The sequence below is a fragment of the Lycium barbarum genome, chromosome 1 (assembly GCF_019175385.1).
Source record: "Lycium barbarum isolate Lr01 chromosome 1, ASM1917538v2, whole genome shotgun sequence".
Classification (NCBI taxonomy): Eukaryota; Viridiplantae; Streptophyta; class Magnoliopsida; order Solanales; family Solanaceae; genus Lycium; species Lycium barbarum.
Genome location: NC_083337.1, coordinates 84197615 through 84209665, shown reverse-complemented (window position 1 = coordinate 84209665; position 12051 = coordinate 84197615). Strand labels below are relative to the sequence as shown.

The 12051-nt window shown below is 39.5% G+C and overlaps 1 protein-coding gene across 1 annotated transcript in view; it reads left to right on the top strand.

Moving 5' to 3' along the window:
* LOC132636194 (coiled-coil domain-containing protein SCD2-like) overlaps window positions 1-12051 on the top strand; it is a 122407-nt gene that overhangs the window by 15288 nt on the left and 95068 nt on the right. The window lies entirely within an intron of this gene.

Below are 12051 nucleotides of genomic sequence, written 5' to 3'. Positions count from 1 at the left end.
CAATAATTCTAACCACCGCCTCTGCCGCAGGTTCAACTCTTTCTGCTTGAAAATGTACTGAAGGCTTTTGTGATCTGTATAGATATCAACATGCACACTATACAAATAATGCCTCCATATTTTTAAGGCATGAATAGCTGCAGCCAATTCGAGATCATGAGTCGGATAATTCCTTTCATGTTTCCGTAATTGTCTCGAAGCATATGCAATAACTTTCCCATGCTGCATCAATACGCATCCTAGTCCAACACCGGAAGAATCACAATATGCCACGTAGCCAGCTGACCCTTCGGGAAGTGTTAAGACCGGAGCTGAGGTCAATCTGCCTTTCAACTCCTGCAAACTACATTCACAAGCATCATTCCATTGGAATTTGGCTGACTTATGGGTTAGCTTTGTCAATGGGGCTGAAATAGATGAAAATCCCTCTATGAATCTTCTATAGTATCCTGCCAAACCCAGAAAACTACGAACTTCTGTAGGCGTCGTAGGCCTTGGCCAAGTCTTCACAGCTTCAATTTTCTGAGTGTCGACTCGAATGCCATCATTTGAAATAACATGGCCTAGAAATATCACAGAATTTAGCCAAAACTCGCACTTTGAAAATTTCGCAAACAATTCTCGGGCTCGAAGAATGCCAAGAACAATTCGCAAGTGATCTGCATGTTCTGATTCCGTGCGAGAATACACCAGAATATCATCAATAAATACTATCACAAATAAGTCCAAGAGAGGCCCGATTACATTATTCATCAAATTCATAAATACGGTCGGAGCATTAGTCAACCCAAACGACATCACTCGGAATTCATTGTGACCATATCTCGTTCTGAAGGCCATCTTGGGAATATCCGCTTCTCTAACTCTCACTTGATGATAACCCGATCTCAAATCTATTTTTGAAAACCATTTGGCACCCTGTAGCTGATCAAATAAATCATCAATCCTCGGAAGAGGATATCTGTTCTTTATCGTCACCTTGTTCAATTGCCTGTAGTCGATACACATTCGTAGAGATCCGTCTTTCTTCCTTACAAACAAGACCGGTGCTCCCCACGGTGATGAACTGGGCCTGATAAACCCCTTTTCAAGCAAGTCTTTCAACTGCGCCTTTAGCTCTTTTAATTCCACCGGAGCCATTCGATAAGGAGGAATAGAAATAGGCTCGGTGTCCGGCAACACGTCAATAGCAAAATATATTTCTCTTTCTGAAGGAAGACCTGGAAGCTCATCAGGAAATACATCTAGGAATTCATTGACGACCGGAACTGATTGGAAAGTTGGCGGCTTTGACTCGGTGTCATGAACCCGAACTAAATGATAAATATAACCCTTGGCTATCATCTTCCTTGTCTTAAGGTAGGAAATAAACCTACCCCTTGGAGATTCTGCATTACCCTTCCATTCAAGCACGAGCTCTCCCAGAAATTGAAATCGAACCACTTTCGTTCGGCAATCCACATTAGCGTAGCATGAGGCCGACCAATCCATACCCATAATTACATCAAAATCTAACATCTCCAACTCAATCAAATCAGCTGTGGTCTGGCGATCACATATCACAACTACATAATTTTTATACACTTGTCTTGCTATCACGGGATCACCAACCGGAGTAGATACCTCGAAAGGTTTGATTGGCTCAGGTTTCACCCCAATACAACCAGCAACATATGGAGTAATATAAGAAAAGGTAGAACCCGGATCTATCAGTACATATACATCACGGGAGAATATAGACAATGTACCTGTGACCACATCCGGGGAGGACTCAAGATCCTGTCGTCCGGGTAAAGCATATACACGGGGCTGAGTGGCACCTGATGTAGATGCTGCCCCTCTACCTCTACCTCGGTCTGCTGTCATCTGGGGAATCTGTCGTGCCGGGCGTGCTGAGCAAGAACCAGTTGCCGAGCCTGTGGGCTGAACTCCAACTCTACCACTCATCGACGAGCAATCTCTCATCATGTGCCCAACTTGGCCGCAAGTATAGCAAGCATCCGAACCCTGGCGACACTGTCCAGAATGCAATCTACCGCACTGGCTGCATCGCGGTACTGAGGGTCTCCTCTGGCTATAATCTTCCCTGATTTGGGAATTTGGGGCCCTCGAACTCTGACCCTGTCCTGAGGGGAAGGAGCAATCAAATCTCCTACCTGCAAATCGGGGAGGTGCACTGGTCACCGACTGGCTTGAGTAACCGGAATATGTCTGCCTTGATCCCCCTCTATAACCACTGCCTGCTCCCATAGATCTTGCCCTCTTGCCTTGCCTTCTTTCATTATCACGGTCACTTCTTGGTGGTTGTTGTCAGCCCTCTAAATTCTGAGCATGGGCCTGTAATTGGGAAATATCCATCCCGTCTTGCAAGGAAGCCGTCAATCAATCTCTAAATAAATGTGGCCCTAGGCCACTTACAAATCTATGTACCCGATCTCCCATGTCGGCCACAATAGCTGAGGCATATCTAGCCAAAGAATTAAATTGCATGCTATACTCCCGGGCACTCATATTTCCTTGCCTCAGATTTTGAAACCTGTTCGCTCTAGCTCGGCGGACCTCGGGTGGCAAATAGTGTCGAATAAATGCATCCACGAATTCTTGCCAAACCGGAGGAGGCGTATTCTCTCCTCTTGATAATACCCAGTTGTTGTACCACAAAACAACTACATCCCGGAGTCTATAAGATGCCAACTCCACGGATTTAGTTTCAGAGGCATGGACAATCTTCAATGTCCTCAGCACCTCATCTATGAAACCTTGCGGGTCTTCATCCGGCTTTGACCCGAAGAACTCCGGAGGATTTAGACTCATGAAATCACGGGCTTTGGTACTTGCTGCCCGATCACTTGAACTTGCATTTTGTCGTTGTGCCTGTGCGGCGACCAATTGCGTCAATAGATGTATGGCCTCGGTCATTCGTTGACCCGAAGCAACCGGTGGAAGGATTGGAGCTGGAGCTCTTCCTTGTTCTTCCACATTAGGCGGGGTAGAAGAAGTATTAGACAATGCCTCATTATGTGATTTGCCTTCTTCTGTATTCATCGGAGGCTCTCTTTCTACCCGTCTCTTAGCCATAGTCTTGCCCTTCTGGGCGGCTGTAGCCTTTCCCTTTGGCGGCATTCTGAAATCACAAGACACTATTAGGGAGGATAAAATCTTAAACATGGCTCTATCGCACGATCTCATGAGAAGAAAGATGGTCATTTTTCCTAAATGCCCTGTAACCTCTTGTTTATTGATGTGGCGCGCAACACACCATAAACAAGACTCTACTAGACACGGCTCGTAGACACTTCCTAGGACTGAACCACTCTGATACCACTTTTGTCATAACCCAGCTAGGGGCCGTGATGGGTACCCGGGGATAGCCACCGAGCACCACTCGTGCTACTACTCATCTTGCTCATTTAATGGTCTTTTATCAGCTTATTACTCAAATTGTAGGAAAATCATATTTTATATGGAAACATAAATACTTTTTAAATACATTTGCCTCTCAGCCATCAAAATAATATATACATATAATAGAATCTCGCGAGACCATCTAACCCACACTGCGCATCTACGAGCCTCTATTGGAGTGCTAAGCATAAGGACGGGACAAGACCCCGTCATGCCCAAAAAAATATACATGAATATACACAAAAGAATCGTCATAAGCACCTCCGAACAAAGGAGTGTTTTCAATCAGCTGACGGCTACTGCTGGTCTAGGTCGAGCTCTCCTCCCTGTCTACCTGTGGGCATGATCACAGCGTCCAAAGAAAACGGACGGCAGTACGAATATTGTACTGAGTATGAGAGGAATAAACAATGAAATAGCACAATGACATAAAGGAAATATCAATATGGAACATCCATATCTAACTGTCATGTATAAAAGAATTAAGTCATGTTGTCTTACTCATACTCGTCATCATATGATGTATGCATAATGTATCAGTTGCCCGCTCATATAGGTGCGGTGTAGTAATGTATAAGCTGCCCGTCCATATCGGCGCGGTGTGATAATCATAACATTAGCCTGCGTCCAGGCCTCCCGCGTCCGAGGTATCATCTTATGTCGCCCACTAGTGGTGTCTGCCCATGCCATTTGGCCATGGTGTATCGTATAGCTGCCCGCCTTAGCGGTGACTGCCCGGCCAACTAGGCGCTGTGTTATATCATCATCATACATGCTCATCCTAATATGCTTATCGTAACATACTTATCATAATACATGCATAAGGCTTGTGAACAACTTTACTTTGTCGGGGTGACGTAAGGTCGTGATCCCCGATTTCATTATGGAGCAATTATTGACATTCTGCCTCACTTTGAAGGAACTAACATATAAGGTGAGTGTGAGCAATAAATAACACCATGCCCTTTTAGGATCATCATATCATATCTCTTATCCTATATTACCATTCATAGATATAGGCTTTTAGCTTTCCGGAATATAGGAACTCATGAAGAGGAAGAAATATTATGCTATGAGATTCATGCCATTAGAAAGAAGGGACTAGCCTCACATACCATTGACGTTTAACTAAGCTATCGTTCGCTTGTTCTCCTTCGATATCACGTTTCTACCTTCAAAAGAGAATTCGCATTTACGTTAGTCAATCGACTATAAGAACGCGCTACTATTTCTAGGGAAAATTGGGCGGCACTTCCTTTGGTTATACTACTTTTCTCATATTCTATATCAACTCCCACACGCTCACAACAACATTCACAATATCGCAATCAACAATCATCATTTACATACATTGACCACAACCTACCATTTTTCTTCAATTTCTCCACATTTATGGTTAGAGCTTACTATCGCGTCTCCTCTATCTAATACTTATTTCATGGCCTAAATGTAATTTATAACGTATTCATAATCACAATACTCCATCATTCATAATCCAACCCAACTACTATCCAACCATGACACTATTCACTCACAAATGACCCATTTCCTATATCTTTTACAACTCAAGTATCTTAACCTTCCAATACCTTAAACAACACATTTTAGTCATGAAAATTACCTTAGATGATGGTTGAACAAGCCTTGAATGGAATTACTCCTTTAGTACCAAAACCCTACTTTACTTCCTTTGGGTTTTCTTGAGAAAGATGGACTTTAGTGTGATTCTTACACTTGATTTCGTGGGTTTCATGTAGTGGATCACTAATTTTTCTTTGGTTTTCTTGTGATGAAGAGTAGAGAGTATTCTAGAGGCTTCTTGAGAGAAATGTCGTGGAATTGAAATGAATTGGATGAGGTTAAGTCTCCTTTTAATGACTTAAAATCTAATCCGGAATGAATAGTGACTGAAGTGCACAGTGGTCGTAAACCCAGTTTACGGTCCGTATACCAGTTTACGGGCCGTATACCGTGGTCGTATTTAAGCATGTCAAGACCATAAGGGTAAGCTGAGGATCATGGCGATTTACGATCACAGTTTAAGGTCCATATTTCAATTTACGGCGGTATTCCAAGCCGTATTTAACCATTTGAACATTTGGCAGAAAGTTGAAGTTTTTTGAGTTGGAATACGACATGGTGGTTTACGGGCCGTATACTACTTTACGGTCCATATTTCACTTTACGACCAACTGGGCCAAAGTGCAAATCTGCAACTTTCACGTCTTCAGAACCTATAATTAGCCATTGTGGAGCATAACCTATCTCTTGTTCCCATTGCCTTTGAAATCTTACTTAAGGTCGTCAAACGTCGTTCCCTTCTCATTAAAACATCGTATACTCGTATTCTTCGTTAGTCTATTCGTTGTACATTCACAGGGAAATTTCTGAGGTGTCACAGTAGCGTCCATAAAAGAAAGGACGTCAGTACAAATAATGTACTGAATATGTAAGGCATGTATAACAACATAATCAAGAAATAAGAGAGCATAAGATGAAGAGATAACCTGTAACTGATCACCTTTTAAGGCGGAATCATGCGTGCTAATTTTTAGTCTTAAAACAAAAGAATATCACATGTATATGTACATAAGTAAACTGTCTGAGTCATATATCATCATTAGCCCGCGTCCGGGCCTCCCGCGTCCAAGGTAATCATCTCACGCCGTCCACTAGTGGTGACTACCCGGCTAACTAGGCACGATGTAATCATACATAAAAATAAGCATGCATGAGAACCTAATTAAATCTACAATCATATCGGAATGACGTAAGGTCGGTAACCTCCGTTTATATTATGGATCAAACATCATCGCTAGGTCTCACCTTGAAGGAACTAATATCATGAGGCGAGATGGCCAACAATGAATAACATCAAGGAAATTATGAAATAAGATCATTAAGCTCATAATAGCATCAATTTATAAGCTTTGGAATCTCTAGAAATAAAATCATCATCACCATCATTATTATAGAACACATCTTATATCTTTCTCGTAAGAAGCTCTTAAGAATCTTTAACTTTCATCTTTTGGGATGTAAGAAGGTCATGGAAATATAGAGAGGAATCATAATATAGAAGTCATGCCTTTGAAAGAAAGGGACTAGCCTTAACATACATCTACGTCTCTTTAAATTTATCGACTAATCGCTTTCCTTCCAAGCTCACAATTCTACATACAAGAGAATTCGTACTAAGATTAGATCATTAGAAACATGCTTAAGTCTAGACTAAAGAGACTAAGAGCTAACGAAAATTGGACAGCATTTCCTTTGTTTCAACCACTTTCACCATATCATAAACAACCCCAAAACATCAATAACAACACTCACAATACCATAATTAATAGACTTTTTCAAGTTAAACATTGTTCGATAATAGACTTTTTCAAGTTAAACATTGTTCGATCCTCGAAACTCCTTTTCAAAGTCATCCATAATCATAACCACGACACAACACCATATTCGCGTACATATAATACTTTTTCAACATCATTAGTATCATCCACAACAAAATTATACTCATGGCATACCAAGAATTATGACTCAAGTCAAGTTACTATTCAAGAATACCATTAAATCCATGTTTGAGCTTCATACTCTTCTTCCTTTCTTCACTCAAGTGATTCAACAACAAAATACTCTTAATATCATGAAATAGATGTAAAAATCACCTTTTATTATGTAAGGATGAGCCTTGGATGGATATACTTCACTTGAGAGAAAACCTAACTTCAATACCAAAGGGAATTCTTGACTTTTACAACCCTAGTGAGCCTTCCTTCGCTTGATTCTCTTGATTCTTGGTGTTTAATCTTTGATTTCCATTGGATTTGTGTAAATATGGTGTAGGTAATGTTCTAGAGCTTTCAAGAGTTGTGGAGAGTGTGGGAAGTGAATTAAATGATCATGGGTCATATATATATAAAAAAAGAGAAAAATCTGAAAAAAGTGACCCGATTGAGTTGTACAGACACTTATACGGTCCGTATAAGTGACCATATAATACCACCAGGGACTGATCTTCTCTGGAAAGGTTATACGGACCCTTATACAGACTGTATAAAGCTATACAGACCGTATAAGTGGTCGTATAACTCAAGTTTTTCAAAATTGCTCTCGTTGATTCGTTTGATCTCAAATCCTTATGGAACCTTCTTGGCACTTGTGTAACACTTCATTAACCATCTAAGGAGCCCTATAGCTTCTTTCAAGACATTACTAAACAATCGTTACCTCGATGATCGCTAAACCCTCACAAAGACAACTTATACTTTACTTCCTTCGACGAACTTAATTTCTCCGATTCATAATACTTCAAAAATCTTGTAGTATACGCTTTTAAACTACCAAATACCCTCCTTAAGGTCATATGGACTTCATGTTCACCTTAAGCTTGTGTTAGTCTATTCACAGCACAATGACATGAAATGTCCGAGGTGTAACATTCAAACTCCTCCTTTAACTTATCCCATGCCTCTTTAGCTATTTCACAAGCCATGATTCTTGTAAACATCACTTCTGTAAGACTTGAATGTATGCAAGAGATAACTCTTGGAGATCTAGTCACCAACTCATCATACTTTTTAATTTTATTCAGAGTTGCATACTCTCAAAGGTTGGACAGCAGGTTTTTCTCTCTCCACAACGTCCCATAAGTTGAGAGCCTTTAGATAAGCCTTCATCGTGATGGTCCAAATGTGATAAGTCTCGCCAGTAAAAATCGGAGGACCCATCGTTGGTTGATTTTCAGGTGCCATGATTTTACCCAGCAAATAAATCCAAGAAAATCCAGAAATAAGATAAGCCAAGTAACAAGCTTTGATTCAAATCCCTTAGCAAATAAGCTCTGATGCCATGTTAGTGAGAAAAGAAAGAAAATCTTCAAAGCTACAAGGAGGAACTGTAAAGAAATTGCAGATGTAAATTGCGATAGGAATGTTGAAGATAAAGAAGGAGAAGACTAGAAAGTTCTGAATTATGTTTTCTCTCTCTATTGTTTCATTTCACATGCTTTCTATATATAAAGTGTGAGTATTACAAAATACATAATAAGAAAAATATCTCACACTAAACTAAGTATTTATGTGGCTCACTAACCACCACTCATTTTAACCAAAAAAAACTAGTCTACTACAAAACTCAAAATATCTACTAATCTTGGATTTTCTAGAGAAATCTTAATTTCCTAACAAAAATATGCAAATATAACTTACTAGGAAATGTACATAACTCACTAGTAGAAGAGGATTCAGCTTTAGTAGATTGCATAACGGCTTCTTCTATTCTATTTCTCCTTGAGTAAGTTATCAAATCAGGTCTAGCCGAACGCCCCATAGTCTCCCCCTGCATTCTTTCTCCAACTTAACTCTCCCCTGTGGTAGTGATTTCAACGGTGGAACTAGAAGCATCATATCTTCCTTTTTATTTATCTCCCCATGATAAAGTGATGGTGTATTACCGAAATAGGACGCAGACTCTCGAAAGATAACCTCCATGCTGACAAAGAGTCACCTAGAGGGAGGATGCTAACACTTGCACTCTTTTTGTGTAGGAGAATACCCAATAAAGAACACTTAAAGGGTCTAGGATCAAGTCAAATTCCTACAGTTAACAAAGAAAACACACAAATACCTTTGACGGAATATATTTATTCTCATCCTTTGAAAAATTGAGGGTCTTAGGAGACATTTAATTGATATGATAGGAAACAACTAGAATAGCATCCCTGCAGTAGGTTTTTGATAAATTTACAGTAAACATAAGTATTTTGCCACTTCTAACAAATGTCTATTTTTCCTTTCAGCAATCCTATTTTGTGCATTAGTGTAGGGACAACTAGTAGAGTTTGATTATCCCATTGGACTCCATATAAGCCCAAAATATATTATCCATGTATTTTGTGTCACTACCAGTTCGCATGTTTTTCAATTTAGCCTCAAATTGAGTACACGTCATCTTATGAAATGGCTGAAATCAAGAGAAGATCTCACTTTTTCCCTTAAACAGATACACCCAAGTCATCCTAGTGTGACAATCAGTAAAGGTAACAAACCATCAATACATCCAAAAACAAATTTGAGTACGATCTCATATATCTGAATAAATAATCGTAAAAGGACTGTACTTTTGTTATCACTCAAAGGGTAAGAGTTTCTAGTATGATTGATATATTCACAAGCATCACAAAACAAAGAGACAAAATTCAGTTCTAGAAAACAAAGGGAAAATACATAAAAGCCCCCCCCCCCCCAACGTATAGCCAGATTAATTATGACGCACCCAACCTTTGCGGGCGACCTATTACCCCCCCCCCCCCCCCAGTCTTAATTTTTTTGTATTTTTGTACCCTTTTTTTACTGACGTGGCAAAAACAAATTGAAGTCCAGTTGCACAGTGGAGAGTGTTGCACACTCTCCGCCACATTGGTGCCACGCTGTTGCCACGTCACTGCCACTTTTCCTTTTTTTCATTTGATTTTTCTTTTATTAATTATATTTACACTAATTAACCATTAATTTTGTCTTCTTCATCACTAAACCCTTCTTCATTTCAAGAAATTCATCAACCTATTTTCTTCCTCCATTAGCACACACACATTCAACCAATTTTCTTCAACCCATTTTCTTCCTCCATTAACACACACATTCAATTTAATCATCAATCATAAAGAGCTTATTTTCAAGAAACATTCAACCCATTTTCTTCAACCCATTTTTTTCAATCCATTTTCTTCCTCCATTAAAACCCATTTTCTTCAACCCATTTTCTTTCTCCATTAACACACACACATTCAACCCGTTTTCTTTCTCCATTAACACACACATTCATTTGAAGGCAAATCAAACACCAAAATATCTCCTCCACCGAAATGGAATTCTGTTTTAATGGGTCACACCCATTTTCATATTGGTGTTGTTGCTATTGTTGCTCCTGTTGTTGTTGCTGCTGCGGTGTTACTGCTGCTGCTGGATGTGGCGGCGGCAGCGGTGGCGGTGTGGCAGTGGCAGCGGCAGAAGCGGTGTGGCGGCGAGGGTAGTGTGGCAGCGGCGACGGCAGTGTGGCGGCGACAGTGGTTGAGGAGAAAGAAGAAGAAAGAGAAAAATAAATTGCATTTAACAATTGAAATGTGAAAGAGACGGAGGGTGGGGGTGGGGGTGGGTGAGAGGATAAAATATAAATTAATTTTTATTAAAATATAAAAAATATTTTTACTGCTTTCACTCGCCATAATCTTTTTTTGTCACGTCAGATGAAAATGGTACTAAAATATTGAAAAATTAAGAGGGGGGGGGGGGGGTAATAGGTAGCCCGCAAAGGTTGGGTGCGTCATAATTACTCTGGCTATACGTTGGGGGGGGGGGGTTTATGTATTTTCTCGAAAACAAACTAGGATATAACTCTGTAAATAGAAAAGGATTGGTTCTCCAACCGCCTACGCAAGTGGATTATTTCTTGGTTGACATCCTTATTTCCTCAAAAACAAATTTGGTTAGATTCTCGAGTCCCATCAAACACCTATAAAACATCATGAAGTTTACCACTTACAATCTTGTTCCTTGTTTAAAGATCCTGAAGAACACAATGATCATAGAAGAACTCGATACTACAAATAAGTTCTTTGGTGATGAGGCTGAAATATAACATGTTAACAGGAAAATCATGTACATGAAATATGGATAATAATGTAATATCATGTGTAGAAACAGTAGAATCTATTCTAGAGATTAAGAATTAGAGAGTTATTGGCTATTGGGACATAATTTCATTTTGGGACTAGGAAAGCAGTTTTGTAAGCCTTGGATAAGCCTGTTATGTGTCTATTCGCACAAGAATCAACAATCTAAAAATTAAAGTGAGCAGTAAAGGCAATATCTGATTGCACGTAATTAGATATGGCAATAGAAAGTGAGTTAAGTTTGATTAGGAGTCGACGAAGATGCTGAATTTCATCCGAAGATAAAATTTCTCTCGAATTTTCCCCTAGATCTCTCCATATTTTCTTCAATATTATCTAGAACCCTTGATTGACTTACATGCTTTCCCCCTGACCTCCTATTAGTTTCCCATGTAGTTTTCAACATGTCTCCTCTCTATTCCCTGGCTTTTCATAATGATAATAGTGAAAGTGATCTTTATCAGAAGTGATCACCTTCAGTTGCACATGAGAGAAAGTTAACCTAGAAATTTGAATTGGAACCTAAACCAAATGACACTTCATCGACTCTCTGCTTGTTGAACATCGTAGGATGCCTCCCTTAGGAAAGGAACTTTCATAAGAACTTGAACCCTGTTCTAATTATAATCTTGGTTTAAACTGGCCAAAAAATCAAAGACCCTTTCCTCTTCAACTAATTATTGAATAAGAATTGATAACGTCCAAATTCATTGCTCAAAAAGAAAGTGCACATGGTCGTCGCAATATAATTTACCTAATTAAGAATAAGGGTCGAATCCACAGGGACCAATATGCTAGGCAATTAAGCTAGCGAAGGAATTATCACCAATTAAGCTAAGACAAATGATTTTCAATATTTGATTTTTGTTTAAAAAACTAATAAGATAAAACTAACTAATAGGGAGCACAAGCCATGGAAATTTGGGGTTTTGGAACATAACAATTTAATTTAAACTCACTAACGATCC